Source organism: Lontra canadensis, unplaced genomic scaffold (assembly GCF_010015895.1).
Source record: "Lontra canadensis isolate GAN:19392208 unplaced genomic scaffold, GSC_riverotter_1.0 scaffold1, whole genome shotgun sequence".
Classification (NCBI taxonomy): Eukaryota; Metazoa; Chordata; class Mammalia; order Carnivora; family Mustelidae; genus Lontra; species Lontra canadensis.
The window spans coordinates 93821686-93845808 of record NW_022630995.1 but is presented as its reverse complement, the minus strand read 5'-3'; the positions used below and the strand labels follow the sequence as shown (position 1 = coordinate 93845808).

Sequence of the window (24123 nt, the reverse complement as noted above, 5' to 3'; positions counted from 1 at the left end):
CTAGGATGTGAAAAAATCTGGTTGTTGCATTTCTAGTACATTTTTAACATGTTATTTGCTAGAAGCAAAAGCCAAAAATCAAACCTTTCTTCTCTGAAAGAGAAGATGTTTTTATAAATCAAATTAGTACTTCAAAAGGGACCCTGGAATGATTACATAATCCATGAACCCTACATTGGTTGAAATGAGTACTTCTAGTGGGGAAAGTGCTTTGTAACAAATGTGATAAAAAGATGCATTACAGGGAGATACCTGGCAAAGTGCTTAGCATTATATAATCAAAGCTTCCCCTGAAATGCATTTTTCTTCTGCCAATTCTATCATATAAAATTTTAAATGTCTCTTTTTAAAACCAACTCATTCTATTTCCCCGTATACTTTCTTTGGATAAAAGATGACAAGAATATCAAGTCTCCAAAATGCCCATGAGGGACATCTCTGACACAGCTGTTTAGGTGCTTTTAGTAAAAGGTGCTTTTAGTATTCTGCCATCCTTTGGAGTCAATCTGATTTAGGAAATCATTCCACAGCAGAGTAGTCTGTCTTTATGATGGCAGGATTCTCTGAGCTCCCTTTCTACACCTTCTGGTTTCTAGAATCTTGTGACATTTTTGGAGAAACTCTAACAAGAATAAAATTCATAGGAAATCTAAATGTTAAGTCTTCTTGAGAGCCTTTTAGAAAGAAACCGTAGGGCTTCCAGAGAAAGACCTTGTCTAGGCAGATTGCAATGGAGCCCCCAGGTCATAGGCTGTCTGTATTCTCTTCTCCCCATGATGCCAGAAATAGGAACGAATTCTGGTCCTAATTCAGGAACAATTAGCAAAACATCGAACTGTTAAGTGTTCTATTTAAACAAGGAAGAGCTTACAATGGAAAGAAGAGTTTCTAATGTCAGAGGAGATTTCCACCAGGATAAATAAACCTTTGTATCTGCTTTGATATTTAACACCCCACTTGCAAAGCCGCTGTAGAACTTCAGGGACTGTTACATACGTTTATAAATGAAACTGAATCATACTTCTATTGATGCAGACAATTTGTCATCATTTAAGAATTAAGACTTTTGGCATACTTATAATAAAAACACAAGTTGTGCTCCCTGAAGTGGAAAGTTACAATATCTGATCATTGATTTTCTGCCTCTTGTTGAAAAGGGATGAAGTCTGAGCTGCAATGGAAATACCAGTTCTTGGGAATTCCATTTGGTTTCTCCAAGGGACGAGCACGTTTCACTCCATGTCTGGCTTTTCTCATTTATTGTTTGGGTTTAAATATCCCTTTGTTATTTAAAGACTGGATATGTACTCAAGTATGCAAGTAGGCATGGAAACATTGAGTGGAAACCAGACAGAAATTAAGATTCTCATGACGAAGCCAGAGACCAAGCACAAGGAGCTCCTCATGCATTGATTAGTTTCAAGAGTTACAGCGAGATATGCTTTGAATCATGGATTTCCTTATTATTTTCTAGACCCCTATCATTTTCTTTGTGTTTTTTCTGGAAACACTTAAACAAACATAAACAACCGTTTCAGAAAAGCTATCCAAACCCAAACTGGTGAGTTTGACAGTATTCCTTGACTCTGCGTTTTGACCCCTACCCTAATGAATACAATATTAAATAGTTTTCTTCTATACAGTCCATTTAAATTAGGGATCGGGATTCATAGGCAGCAGTATTATCTTCATGTTGATTATTGGGATGTTTCAGAAGATTCTGGTATGCATAATTTCAGAGAAAATTGGTTCTTTTGATCTACAGAAGTCTACATGTAGCCTCTTATGATGCTTAACATGTTGCTGCAATTTAATATTCATAAAATTTTCTAAAAAATTGAAGCATTTGAAAAGAGGGATGAAACTTTAATATGACCTTCCATGTCTTTCATTTTATATATGTAGATAAGTGAGGTCCCTCCAGCCATTTGTCCTTGTCAAGACCTGGGGAGCTGAAGTATCATTCAAATTACACATTCCTAATGCCTGAAGGCAACCAATTGTCTAACCAACCAAACAAAGACCCTTTGTAAAGACATTATAATGATTATTTACTGTCATGTAAACTTTATGCAAGTCATTTCAACTCTTGACCCAAGTTTCTTTGTCTGTAGATGAGAAATAAAAATTATAGTAGAATCTATTTCATTGGATTAAATGAGATAAGTCCTGTAGTGTAAGTTATATAAAAGTGTATTTGCTGTGATGATGGGAAAAGTATCTTGGTACAGATGCGAAGGTCCTTGTCTCCTCTTATTCTTGATTCACTGCTTTACTATGCTGATTAATGATACAGTATAGGACTCTCTGCCCATGAGGTACTTGTTTTATTCACTGTCCTATCTTCTACAAAGTGTAACCCAAGTTTTGCCTACAGTGGATGCTTAAATTAGAAAATGTGACTTTGTGCAGGTTTGAAAATTTGACTATGGTAAAAAAAAAAAAACAACAAGTTCAACTGAATAAATTTAAAATATTGTTGGCTTTATTCCACAACTCATGGATCAGGCAGCACTCCATCTAACAAATAAAAAAGAGCTTTGAAGAGATATTCAAAAAGGAAGATTTAAAAAAATAAGTAAAACAAAAAAATTTGAAAAGAAAGGAAGATTTTTATAAGTACAAGGAGGTGGGACAAGAGAGTAATTCTAGCAAAACACTGGACAGGAGGGGTCTATCAGCCAGACTACCTCATTAGTGCTGACCAGAAAATTCCAGACTGACCAGATAAGATTACATTCCTGGAAAAGGCTGAAATTGCAATTAGGTTTGGTGTTAAGCCTTGGCATAGGTGACTCCATTGGGGGCCTGTTGTCACCTTTTTTTTACAACTACCTTTCTTTGTTTATTGTTTTTTTTTTTTTTTTAAGATTTTATTTATTTATTTGACAGAGAGAGACACAATGTGAGAGAGGGAACACAAGCAGGGGAAGTGGGAGGAAGGAGAAGCAGGCTTCCTGCTGAGCAGGGAGCCTGAGGCTGAGCTGGATCCCAGGACCCCAGGGATCATGACCTGAGCCGAAAGCAGATGTTTAAGACTGAGCCAGCCAGGCACCTCGTACAACTACCTTTCTTTGGATTGGTGTTTGCACCCATCAAACCATAGACATTCTCCATTTCTACTTTATTATTATCTTAGCCACTTTTTCATACCTACTCTAAATTCTATGTCAAAATCTAAAGAAAAAAAGAGTTTGTTCATCATATTTTCTATCTGTGACTATGTGCATTGCATTTTAACCCATTTGGCTGCAAAGAACATGCATACTTTTTTTTTCTTTTTTTTTTTAAATCAGGGTCAAACGAAAAAAGCAGCAGTTTTCTAGATGAGAATGCATGACAAATGTGGGCCTTGGCTTATAAATGTTTATTCTTTGGATGATTTTGTCTATCTCCAAAGCTAATTAAATTTAAATATTGAAAGCATAAATATTCTAAATATTTCATTAGCTCTTCATTGTGCAAATGATTGAAATGAAGAAGCTACAGCCTACCTAAAGCATAGGTATGGTAGTGGTAGCTAAAAATTCAATTAAAATGTGGTTGTTGTTTTTTAAATAACAACTGATCCACCTCACTTTGTGCACACTATGACAATATGTATGAAAAACAATTTTTTTTCTAAATCCCAATATATGGATAAAATTAAATGCTCAGTTGCTCTTGCTCGTCCTTTCCTTGTCTCCAATACTTGCCAAAAGCAACAATATGGTAGGCTAAGAAAAGGACACATCAGGGAGGAATTACCCTGTGTTCTCACTAAAGGATTTTCAACAACCATCAGTAGTTTATTAACAACCACAACCACAGGGTAATAGTTACTGGATGTCTTCTGTGACCAAAAGATACTGAAGGGTTAAGGAGATAGAAATTTAATTTTTAAAGTTGTTCAATGATATCTTCATTACACATAAGGAAACTTAATATATAGAGAGATTAAGTAGTTTGTTCAAGTTCAAACACACCATAAATTGACTTGAACCTGGGGTGTGTGTTTGTAAATGCAATCCACGAGGAGCAGGCTTTCTAGGAGTTGGGGTAAAATATGTACATAAAAACGTGCCACAGACTGCCCAGGGGAATCTGTTTAACAGTGTCCCCACTGCTGGAAATACTTCCATCCACGCCACTCAAGACTAGGATGGTTATACTGGACAATGCTCTTCTTTTTTCCTCTTTGCATTTGTGCATAGAATAAGAAAATACTTAAATGGAAAAATATCATATATTTACTAAATATCTGTGAATTCTATGTGAAAATTATGATGCCTTCTGGACCAATCTCAATGCAGAAAGACATTATAGCATAGTGGTTAAAAGCATTATCTTAGAAGTCGGTGTGTCACCTATTAGCTTGGGTAACTTACTTAACCTCTATGGGCATCAGTTTTCTAATCTGTAAAATGGGTTTAATAATAGTACTTGCTCATAGGGTTGTCACACAATTAAATGGGTTAGTAATACTTGTAAAACACTCTTCACAGTGCTTGGAACATAATAAATGCTGAATAAAAATTAGTTGTTTCTGTCGTCGTATTATTATCCTTACATCTAAGTAAATCATAAGAAACAGCCTTGTTTTCCTAAGTTTTTCTCTCCATGCTGTCAGAAACCATAGTGGATGCTCTTCTTTTAGGCTTCTGGAACCAGTATCTGAGATACGGTCAACCTAGTGACATGGCGCTTGTGCTTTCTTGCGGCTCATTTCCTTTCCTGGTTAACATCATTTTTCCTTTATCCCCTTTGGCCAATGACCTGTTCTCTTTTCCCTCTTTCTGGGGTAAAAACAGCCAACAACAATGACAACAACTTCTCTCTGCTGCCCTTTCTTGCCCGGGGTCCTGCAGTGGTGGCCTGTGCATCCTTCCTCTTCTCCCTCCTCAGCTCCTCTACATGCCACACAGCGAGGAAAAAGTACCATGGGAAATCCAATAAAGTGCTGAAGGAATTATAAGAAAGATCTATCTGCATGGGGAGCTAGATCTGAGCAGAAGTGGAAAGAAGAGTATTGCGGAAAGCAAACGTAGCAAAAGCAAATGAGCTGCGTGATGCATAACACTCTGGAGAGTTCCTTTGGAAAGAAACTCTTCCAGTGATTGTCCCGCAATCTCACGGATTGTGAATGCTATGTCTCTTCTAAACATTTTTGGAAAAAGATGAGGTATTATTCTATGTGGAAATTATGCCACTTCTAGTCCTTTTGGATTGTGGCAGGTTTAGGGCCATTTACATCATGGAAGTCCCACAAGCAGGAAACAAACACGTGGCTATGGTCCATGAGCCACAGCGTGGCTGCTGCTAAATAGGAAGTTTTGCCAAAGTCAGCTTAGCTACCTGTCCACATTTGGGATGCAAATTGTGCTGCAAAACCCCTAAATATCTCCAGACCCACGTTTGCAAGCAAGAGCAGATTAAAGACTCAGAAATATTTCCTCTTCACTTGTGGCTTCCAAATTTTGCATAGGCCCATCTTATTGTCAGCACCTCATTTGCACTCAGAACCCTAACTGCAAAGGACTTAGAGGAAATGTAGCTTTCAGGTTTCCAGCCCACACATGATGACATACCAGTGGGAGGGGATACACTCCCAGCACCCCAGACCTTAGTATTTACCATTCCCTTACATCACGATAGCCTTTGTAGTTCACACTTGGATGTTCACTTGGAAATAGGATCCTTCATATTGACATGTCTGCACAAGCAGGTTAGTCTGAGATCTTTTGGGGTCTGAGTTACCCCACATTTTTTTCACATAGTTAACAGCCTACAAGCCCTTAACAGCAAGGTGCACTTCAAAAACAGATATCTATACACAGAATGGAGAAATGGCGGAACTACCGGGGAGTCAGGAACCTGAGGTTTGTGTGTAGGCTTTCTTCCCTCCAGGCTCCCAGTAACTGTGTGTCACCTTCAACAAGATATCTAACCTCTCTGGGTTTTTCCGTGTTTTCTCCACTGTAACAAGAATAATGGTCTTGTCACTACCCTGCCTCTAGGGGTGTTGTCAGAATTAATGAGACACAAGGGTAAAAAGCTTTCCACTTTTTTTTTCCCCTCGGAGAATGCTGGAATGTAAATAACAGTAATATCTCTATTTTGTGAACGCCTTTCCCTCCTGCATCTCTTAATAACATTCAGAAAAGATTTTTTGAAGCAGTAGCAATTACCGTAGGTGTTACATATAATGAAGGAACTGTATCTGCCAGGAAAAACAAAGGAGGAACCAAAAGCTTGAGTCAGAGAGCGTCTGCTCCTGGCTTACTCTCTAATGGAGTCAGTAGGAGGGCTGGGGTAGTCACAAGTAAAACATTACAGTACAGAGAGCATATGAGAGTAGGAGGAGAGACTACTAATTAAAGTCGCCATCCTGCGAGTAGAAAGAGAAAAGAGATGCTGACTGCTGACATGTTGCTGAAATGTTCTTAGACATGCTGGAGGGAGAAGACGAGGGGTGGAGGTCAAAATGTTTGTGCATTAGGGTTGAGTAGCTCAAAGCAATGAGAATAATACCACTGCTCATTTTCTCTACCTGGAAGTTGGGTCTTAATAGAATGAAAATGTTCTCAGTGATTCCCTTGATTGATAAGCCGATGAATTGTCTGTTAAACATGGACACCATGTACTACAGCAATGTTGTGACTTTGGTGGGATACAGTCCTCTGGTTTTGATTGACGTTAATGATGTCAAAAATACACATCTTAAAAAGATTTATTCTTTTCCATCTGTAGATGATGGATTTCTAAATAAAGCTTTTCCAAGGGATAGAAAATAGCCACCTTCACTGGGATTATACTAGGGTCCATATTTATAATAAAATTGCTTTCTTTGCTGAGACTCTTTCCTTTCGGCATGCTAAGCAGTTAGAAAAATATCCTGGGGGCATTTATGATGATCATTTCTGATGGATAAGGTGCGACAAAGCAAGGATGGGCCAGTATGGGCTCTAGTCAGAATGAGAACTTGGGTTTCTCACCCAATGATCACATTCGCCGACCGGCTCCTGAAGAAACAGCCATCATTTCTTCTTTCCAAGTGACTTTATGAGTACAATATTCCCGGAAGTATTTAATCCAGTTACAGAAAATTTTCTATTTTCTCACCAATTTTCCCTAACTCAGAACAAACCGTATTAGTCCTTTTCAGTAATCACAGAACCTTTTCACATCCATCTTTTACCACATTGATCTAACAAAGCTAAAAAGAACTCAGCTTAACAGAACGATATATACTAAGTTCAGAATATGATCTTTTTTTCTAATAGGTCATCCCAGCTTCACTTCAAACTTCTTGCCTTAAATTCAACATTTTCTTTAGGATAATAATAGCTTATTCAGAACCTTTTTTTTTTTTTTTTAAGTAAAAGTATTATAGAAACAAGGACTCCAGGTAGTTTAATAGAGATGTAAGAGAGTATGGAGGCTCATTTGTATCTCAAATATAAACAGGATTAGGAGTTAAGACAAGGTCCAAATGGGGTAATTCAAAGTAACATACTTACATCCTTTGCAAAGCCCCTCAAAAAATAATATTCGGAGCAGTCAAAATAATTTACATTCTTCTTAGCAAAACAAACAAACAAACAAACAAACATTTGTTTTTTCAAAGAGCAGGATGCAGAATTACAGTAAATCCAGTAAAAATGTTTTAAGTGTCTGGAGCTAAATTCTCTGAAAGAGTTTGTGATGGAGAAGCAATCTCTTCATGGAAATCCTTATGTTTCAGAGGTGCTGATCTGAATGTCTGTGTAATTTCTTGCAGTGATGATCATTTATGCGGTGGTGGGGGATGATCATGGAACCCTTGGGTTTACCATTTTTGTGATTTAGCTGGGCAGGAGCAGGAGAGAATAGTTGTACAAGAGGATCAACGGTGCAAGTCAGATAAAAATTTAGGTCATCAACCAGGTCCAGGACACACGGGAAAAAGAGCGATACTTGCAGAAGTCTGTAAAGAAGACGTATAGGCATCTGAAAGATCAAGCCACTATAAGTCTCCAGCTTCCAGCACTTAGAAGTGAAGGAATGGATAGGAAATATGCTTAGAATATCAGATAGCTTAGTTGAAATTTCCAGAGATTTTAGTTCCCAGGGAACAATAAGGTGTCAGGTCGAGCTATGACAGCGGGTACCTGTTTTTTGGAAGAAACACAAAGGGAAATTATTTCCTCAGTTATCAATTGCTGTGTAACAAAATACCATGAATTTAGTGGCCTCAAACATTTATTATCCAAGTTTCTGTGAGTCATGAGTTTGAGCACAGCTTAACACGTTCCTCTGCCTAGGGTCTTACAGGGTTACAATCAAAGTGTTGGCTGAGCTATATTTTTATCTGGAGGTTCGACTGTCGAAGAATTTGCTTCCAGTTTTATTCAGATTGTTGACTGAATTTCTCTGTGACTGTAGGACTGAGGGTCAGGGCTTTTTGCTGGCCATGGGCCGAAGATAGCCCTTAGCAACTAGAGGTTACTCTCATTTCCTAGAAGCTGCCTGCAGTCCTTCACCATGTGGCCTTTTCCAGCCAGCCCTTACCTCATCAAAGCAGCAAAGAGAGTTGCTAGAGAGACATTCCATCATCTCTGCCACATTCTGTTGCATGGAAGTAAGTCACAGGCTGCACCCTAGATGAAGGGGTAGGGCTTGTACAGACATGTGAACGCCATGAAGGGGGAATCTTAGGAACCTCCTTAGAGTCCTTCCTTATTAGGGAAAAAAACTCATTATGACTTTAAGATTTTCTATGATAGAATGAACCAGGTTCCAAAGACAAATAAATGCAGGAGAATGACTAAGGACCAACAGAGCACAAGAGGGACAAAAGCTGTGCTAGTTGTATAGTTCTGAATCTTAGAGGCACAGGAATTTTTCTATGTGGCTGGAGGAGAAAAACAGGAAGCTGCATTAACCACAGAAGGAAAAAAACTCACAGCAGGCCATACAGGAAGCTTGGGAGAATTGACAGCTTCCACTTAGAGGTTTCAGGTTTAACTTTGGTTAAAACTATGGAGTGGAAAAATCGTTTTCTACTCAGGTGAATAGGTTGATATGTGAAAAACATTGCTTACATGGAATAAGTTGGAACAAAATGAGAGGAACCATGAAATAAAAGAGAGCAGTAGGGAGACGAGTCAACCTGAGTTACCTTTACACTTACTTCTAGTTCATCAGCATTTGCTTCTTTTGCTTTATTTTTGACCTTTTCCTGTTACTGGTTATAGATGAGTCTCTCATAAACCTGGGTTTTGTTGCTTAGTCTGAGTCTCTGTTACTTAATATAGGAATTTAATCCATTCACTACTTTTTGTTTACTGTGAGACTTATTCCTGCCTTGTTTTATGTCTTCATATTATAATGATTGCTTTTTGTCCATCTTTTGTATGGTTGATACAGTGGTCTTTGTTCCATTTCTTATCTCTATCTGCCACATCCCGCCTTTTTCCTTTTATTGCTGAGTAGTATTCCACTGTATGGATTACCATGGTTTGTTGATTTATTCACCACTGAAGAAACTTTGAGTTGTTTCCAGCTTTTGGAGCTTGTGAATAAAACCAATATTTAGATTCACAAATGGGTTTTTGTGTGACTGTTTCTTTTGGGTAACTATTGAACAGTCGAACTGAAATCTCTGAGCTGATTTCCAATGTGTTTATACCATTTTGCATTCTTCCAATATTTTTAATGCATTAACTTTTATTTAGATGGATTTTTAAGTTTACTTAGAAACTAGTTAGATTAATAGGGATATAATTTATTTATAAGTCAAGGATGTTAGTAAAATGTAGCTTATTATTCACTCCAGAAATTATATTTATAGAATCATATTTAATAAGGCCCTTTTTGTTATGAAAAATGTCACCCACTTGTAATTATATAATGATATAAAAAAAGATGGGCAAATGTGGGTGAAATTTCCTGTGATCTCTGGATAATCAGTATTGTAGTTAAGATTCTTGAAAGTCACAGAAAATTCAATTGAATATGGTGAATATATAATCCACATGAAGTCCAAAATTAATAGGAACAATTAGGTTTCAAGAACAATTGGGTTTAGGATTCGCAAAATGTCTTCAGGTAGCAGTTTCTCCCATCCTTCTACTCTGTTAATCACTGTTTCAAATTCATTCTTCATCTCCATGTAGTGGTACAATTGTTATAGCAATTCTACGTTAGAAAAGAGAGAATATCTTTGTCCAAGTATTGCCAGCAAATGTCCCAAAAGTCTCTTTGATTGGACTAGGTCAGTGTATGTGTCCATCCCTGATCTAATCCCTATCTTGAGAGGATTGTGTTGCTCTGATTGGCTTCTGCATGAGTCACTTGTTCTATTCATGGGCTGAATGGGGAAGTGTATGTGCACTACACAGATAGAAAGCAAAGAGGGGTGAGATGGGGTCACATGGGGAGATGGGAGATGGATCCCAAAAGAAAACTGGAACTTTTGATGCCAACAGCCCCAATGTTTATAACATTATACCAACCAACCAATGTTTATACCATTATGTTTATAGGACGTATATGTCTGTGTGTATGAGTGTGTGTATACATACTACACAAGTGTGTATGTGTGTATCAGTACTATATAATTTATACATTATAGTCAATTATATACATTATTATATATAAAATGACCAATAGTTACAGTTATAATAATTATTCATCTGTATTTATACATGTAATATTATATACATATGTACCACTAAATTTCTACATTACATACAATTATACATAAACACACACATACACAGTATTTTCCTTGATTGACATGTATCACTTTTAATATAAGACAAAGTAAATGTTAACATACAATGTTGTGGCATCAATCAATATTTCATACTCTTGGGGCTAAGAATTTATCAATTTAAAAAGAGTAGTAATAATTATGTGTTTAGATGAAAACTTTATGTCTTCAGGCCTTGAGAAATACCAAGAAAGCATCGAATTCTACCATGAGGTCAGTTATAACTTTATGTACCTAAGTAGATGACACGTGAATCTAAACACATAAATTTAAGTGGCTTAACAGTGCTTCCAGTAGGCATGCTAAGCATAATTTAGTGGTATTTTGGAACTGTTTTCTTAATTTTCCCCAGGGTTTTGAGAATGGAAACTAGCAAATTCTAAATGTTAATCATATTTTACAATATTAATTTGAGAAAAACTGCTTTCCATTCATCATTTAAGAAAATCAAGTCAATTGAAACAAATGAAAATTAAACCCATGGTTCCAAATCATAGCATGAAAGGAATTTTGAATCAGGCAGAGATCAGTGACTGAATTTTGAAGAACAACCATTCTCAAAAGCTAGTGATATTTAATGCAAACAGAGCAGGAACCCTGATGGCTTACATTCTGTCCCCTCCCTGCGAAGCCTGGGCAAACTTTCAAGAGCTCTCATACCTCTCTCAATAAGACTTCCTGTTTTCTCCTTCCCTGTTCTCTCTCTCTCAGTCTCTCGCTCTGAGTCTGTGTGTCTATCTCTCTTCCTGAAAATGCTAAGTAGCTTTAGGTAGATTGAATGTGGAAAAAGTTCAGGTCAAAGGTGGTCAGGAGAATTGTGGTGGAAGAAGGATAAAGTGCAACATTCCAGCTCATTTCTTCCTCCATCTCAAAAAAAAAAAAAAAAAGGGCTGAAAAAGCAGCAGGAAAAAAAACAGGCGCCTGTGTGGCTTAGTTGGTTAAGCAGCTTCCTTTGGCTCTGGTCATGACCTGGAGTTCCCTTATCAGCAGGCAGTCTGCTTCTGCGTCTGAGCCTCCCCTCCACCATGAGCCATGCAAGCGCATCCTCTCTCTCAAATAAATAAGTAAAATCTTTAAGAAAACAAACAAAACAAAACAAAAACCAAAACAAACCCACCATTGAGAGGAAATTACAGAAAGATGGCTGTACAGCACAGCTAATGTGAACGATGGTGCTAGATCCTGCTTTCCAAGAACAAAATAATCACTTTTACGTCCTTTCCTCTCCCTTCTAAATACATATACCAATTCTGAGATTCTAAGAGATCTAGCCTAACATTGAGCCCTTTATCAAACAGAGAAGGGGGAAAAATGATCTGGTTGGCTAGGTTTCAAGGTCAAAGGAGGTCTGCCTAGCTTTCACATAAAGTTCATATGCTAAATAAGTTCTTTTAAAATTACTCCTATTCAAAGAAACAATTCATAATCACTTGATTAAGTGCTTCAAATAACAAAAATTGGAATATAATCAACTTCTTTGATATTTTCACTGCTCTATTACTTTGAATATTCAAACTGGTTGCTGAATAAACAAACAAACAAATAAATAAATAAATGTCAAATCCTTGAGGTAGTCCAAAAGTGAGCGTTGGAGCAGAACCTAGGAATGATGGTCGGGAATAACCCACATTGGCTGAGCCTTGCTTCTTATGTAATACTTGGCTTATCTAAGCCTGGAAGAGTCTGTGTTTAGACACCATGTGTGCAGTTCTTCCTGCCAGAATGCCAATGTTGTAGCTGTCTCTTATTGGACTCTATGCTGGTGGCCTCCAGGTGGTTGAATGCTTCTGTCCAGTTCAAATGTGTTTGTTTTACAATGGCTGAATAGGTTATTTAACAAAGGATTATGGAATACCACAGAATAACTAGTTGAGGAAAACTTGAACAACATAATGATAAACTATACATCAGGGTACTCAATAATTAACTTAAACATACACAGGTAGTGGGCACCTGGGTGGCTCAGTGGGTTAAAGCCTCTGCCTTTGGGTCAGGTCATGACCCCAAGGTCCTAGGATTGAGCCCCACATTGGGCTCTCTGCTCTGCGTGGAGCCTGCTTCCTCCTCTCTCTCTGCCTGCCTCGCTACCTACTTATGATCTCTAAAATCTTTAACAACAACAACAACAACAAAAACCAACATACACAGGTAGCTAATTACCTGTTCTTATTTTTCTTTGTAGTTTTAAGTAATCTCTCCACCCCACCTGGGGCTTGAACTCACAACCTGGAGATCAAGAGTTGTACTCTCCTTTGACTGAAACAGCCAGGTGCCCCAGCTAATGACCTATTCTTGACGAACTTGTAGTCTTTCCACATTAGCATCACTTATTTTTCACACTTTACTTGTTGCAAACCAAAAATCTACTGAATGCTTACTTGTATCAGACAGTGTTCTAGGGGCCCAGACACCTGTAAGTGCAATGGGAACCCGCCAGTCCCCAGGGAATATGTGCTCAGGTGGGGAGAGGCATACACTGATCAAATAGTGGTTAACAAATGTAGAAATCACAATTCTTCAAATACTGCAAAAGAAAGGTGTATGAATAGACTTCTCAGGGCACCAAATATGGATGGCGGTTGGTAATTGTGGGTCCTCTTATGACTATAGCTAAGAAGAAAATTTTTATTCTCTTTAATGAAAGGTTCTTCTTGAACCCATTCCTGACCCATTTCACCCCTCACCACCTTTTGCAGACTACATTCATGCTTTGAAGGCTCAGGTTTCTCCACCACTTACTATCTAGTCTCCACCACTACTATCTGGAGGGGCCTCCTTTTTCATGTCCTCTAAATCATCTTGTTTCTAGAAGAGGAAAAATTCAGGCTTCAAGTGGCTTCAAAACCTTTTCATCTCATACAGTGCCTAATGGCTCCATCCTTTGGGTCTTTGGATGTGGGTTAGGGGGAAATGTCCTCAGAGTGCTCTTTAGAAAGCAGAGGGAGAGACAACACTCAGAAAATGTACAAATTACTACTTTTAGGTAAAGTGCTGCTCTTTTAGTAAAGCAGAGATGTAGATATCTGGCACAGAAGAAGGCGTAGTGAGTGGTGGTTAGGCACAAAACAGGATGAAATTCAAAGCAACTAGTCAGAGATGAGCCAGACTGTAAGAATGACAAGGTCAGATAATAGCAAGATGGATCCATAACTATATACATTAATGAAATTCAATAAATATATGAAGTTCCAATATCACCTCTAAGTAATTTCCTCTGCCAGGAACAAATCATAGCAGACTTGCCTGGATAGAGCAGACAGAGGAGGTGGTTGGAGGTACATAGCACGGTGAAGGAGTAAGGACATTCAGCTGAAAATATTAGGGAAGATTTTCAAAATCATGTAATCTCACATCTTGTGAAAGGCTTTTGGAATAATTATATCCTTTAACGCTGGGCTAAAAGTAAGCCCTTATCTCACAACACTTTGTCTGGAAGACAGAAGACATGATAGTTATCTTGAAATAATTAAAGGATTGTAGTATTAAGACACATCAGGCCTATTATTCAGGACTCCAGAGGACAGGGGTAGAATTTTGTCTAAAAAAGAATTTCCTGACAGTGGAAGTTCTTTGAAACAGGAGTAGGTAACCTCATGGCGTACCTCACATGGCAATGTTCTGAGGCAGCATGGCCTTTTGTCAGGGATGAACAGAAATTCATGCATCAACCAGAGATTTGAAATGAACTCTCAGCTTCCCACTTGCTCTACAACGTCTGCAGTGAATATTCTCAACCAAAAAAATCTCCTTAAGAAGACAGTGCTTTTAAAATATTTTCATGTGAAAGAAAATGTTTTACAGGTACTACCACAAAACATGTAAGAAGTAATAACACAACCGTAAATTGCGTGTGATGCTTTCATTTTGATTTGATTTCATCATAAGTTGCTACAATAGTTTTTTCTGGCTTTACATTGAACATGTGGGTATACCTTAGGAGGGGAGGTGGGTATTGGACTGAAAAAAAAAAGAGAGAGAGAATCATTTATTTTTAATATTTAATGTTTCAGATGTTTTCTTTGTTGAAATATGTAGAAGCTTAGTGATCAACTCCATTATAAGATATAAATTCAACTTATCATTTCACACAAAATAGTCCTCATGGGTTTGGGGGGGGATTTTTTTTGTTGTTTTTGTTTTGTTTCGTTTGGCATGAAGCATGGTTATAGTGGGTAATGTAGAAAACTTTGGAAATGATTGCTTCGCTTTTTCTCCAATGTTGACTGTTAGAGATCCAGTAAGTATTCTTTAATTAGATAGGCTCTTCAAAACAAAATTCTTTTCTGCCTGAGTTGTAGCTTCTAGAAGATAAATAATTGAACACAGTCACTGATGACTAATATATATAACTATATATACCAGGCATATCATAAAAAAGTCAGTTTAAGATTTGCAAACTGTTAATTTCTATGATTTATATGATAATTTTCTCAAGATATGCTCCATGTCTGAGTTTCTTATTCATATTCATTCATGTAATATTTAGTTGATCTCCTACTACGTGCAAAGCATTGTTTTAGATCCTCTGAGAAATACACAGATGAATAAAAGATGGCATTTTCCTCCCTCATATTGGAAGAGAAAATAAGACAACTAACCACACAGAGCCAGAACTTAAGGTATATCGTATAAGCATATTAATAGTGGTATAAACCAAGTATTCATAAGATCAGAGAGACCTCTTCTAATCGAGGAGACCCAGATGGGCTTCATGGAGGCAGTAGCATTTGACCAGAACTCTAAACAATGAGTAGGATTTTATAAGTAGAGAAGGGTTGTTAGATTTTGATGGAATAATGAGAAAAAAAGGCAGAAGAGAGGAATGCTCAAGAAATAGTCATCAAGGCAGCTCAGTTGTTTTTTTTTTCACAAAGAGGTCATGTCAGATATATCTAGGGTAGATCAAGCATAATCTTGCAGCATCAGGCTAAATGTTTGGACTTGAGCTTGCAAAAATGGAATGATCAAAATAATGCTTTAGGATCACTGGTCTGAGAATAGTGTTGGAAGGAGAGACTTAAGATAGAATGTGCAGCTGGGAGGCTACTGTAGGAGAACAAGCATGAGGATAATGGCAGCAGGAATGGGATGGAAGCTCTGGGTAGGACGGATATTGGGAATAATTAATCTACACAATTTAGTGTATGTGGTGGGGAGTGGAAGGAAGCAGGGTAAGTTTATAATAATTCCAAGGTTTTGGTCCCAAATGGTTAGCAAAACATTAATAAACTAGTAAAAATACTGTAGAGAGGACAAAATGCAAGTTTTTGATTTTTGAATTTAGATGTCTTGATTTTGAGATGCTGATTGTGTATCCATAAGAAAAATGTTAAGGCATAGGAATTAGGAGATCAGGCTCTGAAGTAAGATACACTGAGGCATGAATGCTTCCCCTACCACATATTTGGATAAATTACTCCATTCCCCTGAGTTTCAGTCTCTTCATCTGTAAAATGGGGATAACTTTTGCACTTAATCATAGTATATAGATCCATTGAAATGGTTTATGTAAAATTCTTCTCATGGTGAGTGATATCATGCAGCTTAATAGTAGCCAGCTGTTTTTACTGATAGGCTTATTAGAGGCAGGAGGAAATATGAGTCTAGAAATTGTGAGAGAATCCAGGAATAAAAATATAGTTGTGGGGCACCTGGGTAGCTCAGTGGGTTAAGCCTCTGCCTTTGGCTCAGGTCATGGTCTCAAGGTCCTGGGATGGAGCCCCACTTTGGGCTCTGCTCAGCAGGGAGCCTCCTTCCCCCTCTCTCTCTGCCTGCCTCTCTGCCTACTTGTGATCTCTCTCTCTCTTTATTTCTGTCAAATAAATAAACTCTTTAAAAAAAAATAGTTCTGCATGTCATCCTTGAAGCTTGGCTGGTTGAAGTCATTTTAATGGATGAAAATAGATTTTCAAAACCTGAAGAAGTGTACACATTTAGCATAGGGGAAAGAAAAGGGTTTACCAAAAGTATCAGAACAAGAGTAACAAGAGATAATAGAGGGAAAGCTCTTAAAGTCATGGAATTCGAAACATGCACGTTTCAATTAGAACTGCTAAGCAGATCAATTTTTGCTAAAATCTTAAGGATAGAAGGCTATTGAATTACTTAGGTCATCAGTACCATTCAAAGGCATTTACCAAAGGATTATGCTTCTGGATTTTGGCCTTTGGCAAGACTTTCTCCAAATTGTACTTGGTGGCCTCATATTCCATACCATTCATTATGCCTGTCACTCACCAGCTTCGGCCTAGTTTTAAACATCCGAGGTGAGCCATATTATAGGTTGAGAATTTCTAATGCCTTCTATGATCCCTCCAAAGCCAGGAGACTCTTTAACCATCATTCCTATGTTTATTTGAAATAAATATAATAGTATTATTTTGCCATTGAATAGTACTTTCTACTTTTAATATATTTTTAGTTAGACTAATTTTATCCTTACAACTACCTTATTATTTAGGTAGGGGAAGTATTATATTTCCTACTTTTATATGCAAGGAATTTGAACTTTCAAAGTGTTATAAAGTGAATAACTAAAAAACATTTGACCTTAAATTTAATAAATAGTCAAGAATTTGCACCAGAATACACTCTGGTCCATTCTTTTCTATATTTACCCTCTCTTTCCTACTTTGGAATCTTTCTCTGTGTTCTCATTTAGCAAAATTCATTCTTTTTCCTTACATCATTTGTTTTCATTTCCATCCCTTCTTCTACACTTTATAAATACCTTTAATTGATACCTCATGTAAGTAATCGTATCAGGCCAGAGTAGAAGTCCAGACTTTTTTTTGTTTCATGTGAAAGGGAAATGGTGAACTCTCTATACAAACCTGATTTTGGCTCTGACAGAAAGAGAAAGAAACAACAACCAAAAAAACAACCCCTGATTAGGAGTTTAGCAGAAGCACTAGATAGTCTTGGTTGTCATGGAGACCACCAGTGTCACTGCTTTATATGCAGATAACGTACAAGAAGGGTAGGCAGAAAGATTATAGATATGGCTCCCAAATGGTGAAATGATAGCAGTAAAATATGCTGTCGCCGGGGGAGGTGGGGAGAGCTAACACAGGTCAGGGCAGAAAGTCAGAACTCGAGGGTGAGGTAGAGGGTTTGACTGGGAAGCCCAGGCAGGCAAGGTCTATGAAAGAGCATATTTGGTAATCATTAGTACTGCTTCTGGAATATTTCTGGCTCTCTTCCTCCAAAATAAGTGATAGGACTAATACTTTTGGCACCTTTGTGGGTAGGAGGAGCCATATGACTAGTTCTGGCCAATGAGCTGACAGCAGAAGTAACATGTCATTTCCAGGTCTAACGTCTAACTGCTGGTACAAGACCATTCAGAGCTCTATTTGCCTCTAGGCTGGTGATTTGTAGTGTTTATTAGCTTGAGTCCCTGAGTGGCTAGGATAAGATGAACTTCCCTGTTGACCCACAGTGGACATGTGGTGTGAGTAAGGAGTGAGCATCTGTTATTTAAAACCACTGAGATTATTGGGTTGTTTTCTGCCTTAGTGTGGCCTGGCCTGGCCTGGCTATTACAGCTGATGAATGATAAGGGTCAAGTTGGCAGGCCATATATGAGAACATTTTTCATTTATTTACTGCTGTGTAGGAAACCACCCCAAGACTCAGTGGCAAAAATAACAAGTGTTTTATAGTGCTTATGGATTCTGTGGGCCAGGAATTCAGAAAAGACAAAGTGGGGCTGGCTTTTTTCTGCTCCATGATGACTGGGTTGACTAGGATGTCTCCCTAGTCAGAATCATCTGCTGGCTTTTTCTCACAATGCTTGGTGCTTGAGCTAGATGGCTAAAGGACAGGCCAAAGTGGACCTGTCCCCAGGAGCCCTCATTTGTGACTTCCCTGTGTGGTTTGGGCTTTTCACAACATGGCAGCCAGAATTTGAGAGGAAGCATCCTGTGAATGAGCATTCCAGAAGGTCCTTTTGGAAGAAGCTTCATGGCCTTTCATGACACACAGTATCATATCTGTGCATTCAATTAGTTATGAGAGACTAATATAAACAGCCAAGAATCCAGTGGTTAGGGGTGGAGAGAGGAGGGGGGCATGGAATTGAACTTCGCTGCTCCATGAAAGGAGTCTCTAAGAATTTGCAGCCATTTACAAAGTAATCATGGGAGGGTAAAGAAAAGCTTACACAATCATGGAAGGAAACTCACATGCAATGTGGTCAAATCACAGTTTATTTTTTAAATGCAAGATCCTGTCTCTGTAGAGTGTTCTGCAGCTTATAATACACTTTCATATGCCTGGCCTGTGTGATCCTCCCCAAATTCCCACGCTGTACTGCAGCGCTGTTATGTTTATCTCTAGAATACAAGAGTCAAAGAAATTCTGAGAGAAATCTGAACTAACTAAATGCCATGCCACCTAATGGATAGATATTTAAATCTATCTTCTAATATTTCTAGCGATGCTCTATGTCTTATTCTGTATTAAATATAATATCGGATGCTTATTCATTATGAAGCACTCTCTTCAGTACTGTGAGAATACAAAGACAGGCAAACTATCTTCATAAGCTAGTTGAGGAGGCAAACTGTTAACAGAGAATAAAACAAAAGGGCTAACTATAACAGCCCAGTGACAAGGATGTGTAGAGGAAGGTGTAGGTCGTTCAGACTATAAGGAAGTAGTATTTAAGCTAAAACTTAAAAAACAAGAAACATTTGGATTGGTGGAAAAGTGTTTGCCAGGTATATTCTGCATGAGCAAAAGCACAAGATATAACTGGACATAGAGGTTCAGAATTTATTCCAGAAGGCAGAATGTGGCTGGAGTCACAGGGAATCTAACACTGTAATTAGTCAATTCACCTCCAATTGTCTCAAGCTGTCCTATAATGTCTTTACTGGAGAACTATGCAATGGTATGTATTAAATATTTTTTATGTATAAATCGCTTTCTGTCCCTGGAAGTTGACTCATCATCACTAATCTCTCCTTCTTCTCCTAAGATTCTTCAAAATTGTTTCTCAATTGATGGTTTCGCTCTCATTGAACGCTACTCTCTTTGGTTATAAACTGAGTATCCTCCTGGCAGAGTCTTTATTAGTCATTTACACTCTCATATAGGCTAGAGCAGAAATTAATAATAACTCAGGTGGTCTTAAAATTTTCCAAAAAACATACTCGAAGGCATAAGAAACAATTATTACAGGAACAGGTAGAGAATTATCAGCTAACTTTATAGAATCACCCTTACTATGATCTAACTCTAAAATAACATTGAAAAAATAGAGCATCTTCCTTCTAGGCTGGTTTTCGAAAGGATTTTTCGGTTCAGCTGTTAACACTCTTTTCTAGGCTACTCCTTCTTGCCCCACCCCTAGCTTCTATTCTCTCCTCCCCCTAGAATTATTCAAAATCCATTACCTATTTGTCTATTTCCTGTCACCCGCCATTAAATGCCCTTCTGGTTATAACAGCAGGGATTAAATGCTTTGCACTTACAGGAAAATATTATCTCCCCGGGATTTTGCTATGTAACTTTTCACGACCACTAGGAGATAGTGAGCGTGAAATGATTAAATAGGAATGACTTTGAACTACTGTTGCTAAGAGTATTTAATATATTACGTTGAAAGTATAATGGCACTGAGCATATGGATCTGGTTTCATTTTATGCTCCAAACAGGAAATTACTGTCTTGCCTAAAGACATTCAAATCCTTGCGAAGTTCCCACAGCGTAGAGAAGAATATTGTTCCCGCAGAGAGAATGGAGCAATTAAAACAGAGGAAGCTGATCTTGAGCCCCACCCCCGGCACTGCTTCCTGCAAACAAGGCATCGCATCACATGGCCGGCATGTGAAAGTACACCTGACAAAGTGCAAGGCCTTCTGGAGAACTCCACCGACTCTGTGGAAATCAACAGGTACAGTGTCCTGCACATGTAGCAGCTAAATAAATATCTGTTAAGAGAAAGAAAGACCAGTACTAGAAGATTGTATTTTGGGCAAGTACATAAGCATAATTAAAACCTATTAAGAGCCAGAAAGAAACAGATACCCTAGAACCGATTTCGTAGGAGAGTGAACTGGATTCTATTTCTATTCCTGGAAGGCTAGAAATTTTCTAGAAATTTAAAAAACAAGAGTTTTTTTTTTTTTTTTTATAATCAAATCGTTTGGAAGACTATACTAATAGACTTCTTTGTACAGTATAGATAAGGTTATGCCATACATTTGGTGTATCGGTCATCATAGAGTGTAGGTTCAGTTAATTAACATAAATATTTTTGTTATTTTCATAAAGTTCACAATGAAATAACCCTGAAAGCTATTGTTTAATGTAGATTCCTAAACGCAGTGACCCAGGTCTGGCTATTCCAGTTAATATTCTAGTGCCTTGATTGGCAAAACCAGGAAAGAAGTAATGGAATTGGGTCGTTAAGAAATGGATTCCATGCTTCACGGGTAATTCTGTTATTAGGGAATGACTCAAGGCTTAGGAGCACAGGTAACTTGACCAATGTTACTACCCATGTGGGAGGAGGAAGAACCAGGACACAGATACTGGATTGTCTGGCTCTCCAAGTTAGGCTGTTTCTGTTATTTGTTCTTCTTCCAGGCATAGAAAACAATTCATGCCCACCCTTGAGCTTATTCAATAGCTACCCCAGTGGGTAGAAGCAGAATTCCTGTATTTCCTCACTGATTATTTTTGCTCTGGACATCGGCCTCTGTTGATCTTTAGTTGTAATGTAAATGCCACCCCTTTTAAGAAAAATGTGTACACCTACGATGAGAGCCCTGGGAGTTTACAGATGGTGCTGCTGAAATTCTTCCCTTTCGTATTTAAAGAAAAATGTGCAACTTATATCTTTCAGTATTCTCAGAACATTCTTTTCTGGCTAAATTTGAAGTCTTTTGCTAAGTGTATGACTGAAAATGACATTTAATAAAAATATTTAAAACGGTGATAAATGTTACGTATTCTACCTCTGGAAGGTCATTTTGATTCAGAGGAGAGCATTTCAGCTTACGATTACATAATTAGGCCAAAATATATCTGCAGGAATGAATAGGCAACTATTGCTTCCTCTTAAGAGTTATGACTTTGGCAAGATGCGTAACTTTAAGGGACTGTCAGGATCTAAAAGAAATGGTTTCCTCAGAACTGCAGACATCAATAACATCTAGTTGGAAAGGTATTTTCAACAGTTAGCACTTTTAGAATTGACATTGCTTTAAATGTTTTTAAACTGTCCACATAAAAGAAAATATCTGTCAAATGTTCAGAGCAATGATCTTTTTAAACAAAGTCTTGCATTAAGGAGCTAATAGAGACTAAAATTAAATGCACACAAAGAAAAAAACAAATCACTTTAGGGGCATAGCCTCTCTCTTCCACTCTTGGCAGTACCTAATTTTGTGTAGGTATCTTTAATATTATGTCAATCACTCATTCTTTTTTAAGAGTGTGCATGAAAATTACATGGTGAACACTTTTAAAGGCATTTTTGATCTCTTGGGCCTAATTCTTGACAGACAGCTCTTATCGTAGTCCCGGGAGCAATAGGAAAAGGTGTCTGCTGTTTTCAAGGGCGATCGGCTCATTAGCAATGGAGCTGATACGGCAATTTAAAGTATTTCCAAGTCGGCACTGACTAAAATGGACACAACTGGATTACCTTGCGGAATTTCCCATAGCTATTTCAACACACAATTTAATGACTTAAGGTTAAAGCATCCCATCCTGCTAAGCAGTGCAGTTGAGCACCCATATGACTTAGGAATAGAATCATTCCAGAGCAGCAAGAGATATGTATACACCTCAGAGGAAAGCACTGAGACACCATGACGAAGACGAACAAGTAGTTTTTACGACTAAATATGGTTCTGTGTTTCCGTCACAGCATGGGTTTTGGTGAAAGTTTTTTAGATTATTTATTGAAATACATAAGATAAAGATATAATTTATATATATGTATGCACATGCATAGTTTAAAACAAAAGTGCTGATAAATAGCATCGCAGTCAACTATTTGAAATCAAGAATATCCTTTGACTGTAAAGACTTGGATAATTTGGACCAGAAGGGATACTGAACGTAAGTGCTCTGGGATAATGGGATGAGAAAGGAAGCTGCAGCCAGGGCTGAGGAAATTAACCTGGCTTTTGTCTGGGTTCCTAACAGAGCAGTGGCCAGCCTCCAACGTACGGTGTCCAAAGGGCGATGAGCGCAGCTTGACAGCGCCACATGACAGCTCAGGGCAGGAAGGGTTCGCAAGAAGTAACAATAGTCGGTATAGGGTAGATGGCCATATCATGGTTCCAGATGGTCTCTCTCTAAGCCAGGATTAGAGAGAGCAAGATGCAACTTCCAGAAGCTGAGCCAGGGCCCCCGGTTACTAGTCTCAGCAGGAGATGGTGCTGTGAAAGCCAGAAAAGCAGTTTTTTAATATCGTGTGTGTGCTTTGGAATCAGTTAGACCTGGATTATAATCCTGGCTTTCCCACATACTCTTCATGTTTTGTAACCTCTTTAAACGTAACCTCTATAAATTTCAGTTTTATCACTAGTAAAGCGGAACAAATACTATTGCGAAAGATTTTGTTGAGGATTAAATGATGTATAATGGAATCCAGGGATGAAGAATATGGGGATTAAGATGATAAAGATTAGAGGTAGAGTCCTGGAGCTGGACTCCTTGATTTGGATGCCAGCCAGTGACTTGCGGCAATTTACGTAATGCTGTTTGTCCTGGTGGTTTCCTCACCTCCATGAAAGGGGTGCTAATACACCTATTTCTTAGGGTTTGTTCTAAGACCAGTGCCTGATATGTGATGGTAACCAATCCAGTTAATTATCATTAACTGTAACACTAGCCATGCACAAAGGATATTTTTAATTGTTACTATTATCAATGTGAATAGGACCAGTCACATATAGATAGGAGAAAGCTGTGAGAGACCAGGGTTCACTCCAGGTTTTGTTTTATTTTATTTTATTTTATTTTATTTTATTTTATTTTATTTTATTTTATTTTTTAAAAGATTTATTTATTTGACAGACAGAGGGAGAAAGAGAGAGAAAGCACAAGCAGGGGGAGCGGCAGGCAGAGGGAGAAGCAGGATCTCCACTGGGCAGGGAGCCCGATGCAGGACTTGATCCCAGTGCCCCAGGATCATGACCTGAGCTGAAGGCAAGTGCTTAGCCAACTGAGCCACCCAGGCATCTCTCACTCCAGGTTTTAAAATCACAAATTTCATCCCAGAGATGGTGGAGTCTATATGTTCATGTGCCATTTGCCATCATCAAGAATGATTCTGCATCTGAGTAGTGAGAGCCGCTGCTCAATGAAAGGTCCATAAACCAAGGCTTAACAAGGTGGGGGAGGAGTGAGGAAATAGGAGACC

General features: G+C 38.1%; 1 pseudogene; it reads right to left on the bottom strand.

The window, feature by feature from the left end:
• LOC116867153 overlaps positions 1–23034 on the bottom strand; it is a 40503-nt pseudogene extending 17469 nt beyond the window's left edge.
• Positions 23035–24123: the final 1089 nt, after the last annotated feature.